Source organism: Falco cherrug, chromosome 9 (assembly GCF_023634085.1).
Source record: "Falco cherrug isolate bFalChe1 chromosome 9, bFalChe1.pri, whole genome shotgun sequence".
NCBI classification, from domain to species: Eukaryota; Metazoa; Chordata; class Aves; order Falconiformes; family Falconidae; genus Falco; species Falco cherrug.
The window spans coordinates 14,679,749-14,681,600 of NC_073705.1; positions in this window are offsets into that span (position 1 = coordinate 14,679,749).

Genomic DNA, 1,852 nt, shown 5'->3' on the forward strand with positions numbered 1-1,852 from the left:
TCTCGTCTTTTTTTTCTTTTTTCTTTTTCCCCTTTTCTTTATTTACCAAAAGTACCTCCAAGGCTAATGGCATTTTCTTTGGCCGCTGGGAGCAGAGAAAGATTGAAGTCTGAAATATGAAAGCTTTTCTCTTGGTTTTTAACAACTTTGGATCAGTCTAGTTAACTCTCAGTCTCAGTTCAAAGCAGAACTAGAAACTGAAAGGCTGGTTCTGTTTTTCTATTAGAAATGAGTAATAAATGATTTCTCATCCCAAAAAGAGACATAGAGGCTTAAAATTCCTTGTCCTGGATGAAAAGTCAAAATCACTAAGACTTTCATGAGCTGACAAAAAATAATAAAAAAAATTGCCTGCAATGCCTCATTTTGATGATATCAAAGTGTTTCATGTGTGACCTCTTTTTCGTTTTTTAAAAAAATGTTTTCATTATAATCAGCTTAAATTTCACAACAAAATGACTTTGAATAAAAACTTAAAACAGGTTGTCTTAGTCTCAATTTTTTTTCCTGATAGAAGGAATTCATCAAATTGGCTCTCTTTCTCCGAAGTATTTGAATTGAGATTAATCAGCCTTTTCCAAACTGTAATAGAAGTCTTAACAAGATATTCCTGCCCAGCTCTTCCTCTTCCAGAAACAGTGAGTTTCTTGGGACAGGCATGCATGATGATGGCGGTGCAGAGGACAGAAATTTGGGGGTGATATTAGACTAGGGTTCAAAAAGGAGAATATAAGTTTTAAAAAGCCATATCCACAGGTGACAAGGATTTCAGCCTTTCCCAAACTTTGAGCACTTGGAGGTCCTAATCGGTCCTAAAACTGAGAGATGGGTGAATTAGTGCTGCTGATCATACAAAACCTGTGGGATTCCCAGGCTGACTGCTCCGGTGATAGCAGGAAATTTATTGTGAATGGCCCTTGACATGTTATTTTGGTCTTCCCTCTCAGGATATAAAAGTCCAGAAACAGCAATATTGCTTAAACGAATAAAATTCCTTTTAGCTTCTGAAAAACTCTGATATTTCTATTTGAGCTGTCTGGATTTTGCCCTTGCATTCAGAAAGCTGGTTTGTGTGGCTCAGGCTGCAGCTACCAACGGAAAATGCCAGTATTTGGAAGAAGGAAGGAGCAGTGTGCTAAACCCTGGTGCTTGAGTGAGTAGTCATTCTGTTCCTGTGCCTTACTCACCTTTTCAACAATGGAAGGTAATGGGGATGTATAGGCAAAATCATATGTTCAATGTTACAAGGATCATAGAAATTTTTTTGCTTACCAGCTGATTGTATCACCACTTTATTTTTAAGTCTTAAGCACAGAGTGACTTGGCTAGGAGCCACTCCAGGGATTCAGTGCTAGACAGAGAGATGACTTGATGCTCTAATCTTTGCTTTTCTTCTGACCTTAACTTGCTCCATGATCATGGGCTGTTCACGTAATCTCCCTTGGGTATAGGTTCTCCAGGAGCGGAATGAGTATTTAGATGTAGAGGAGAGCTGGAATAAATATCCTTGAAGTTAACCTGTCCAGCCAAATGGTGGCCAAAGATGAATGAAATTTATCACTTCTAAACCAAGCGTCCTCTGGATGTATAGCTTGAACTGCTAGTAGTAACTGACTCATTCCTGTATTATTCTCTTCTTCCAAGTTTCAGATGTCCCAGAATTTCCTAGATCTGGTGGATCAGCTTCAGCTTTTCATGATCTTGAGCCCTGGTAAAGTGGACAATTAGGGTGAAAAACTCTTTCCCCAGAGGGCATTTCATCCTGGTGTTTCACCCTGACCATTGCAGGTACTCTTCATCACAGTGTCTGCAAGGGACAGCTGTATCTGGAGTCAGTAAATTCTTTTAGCTC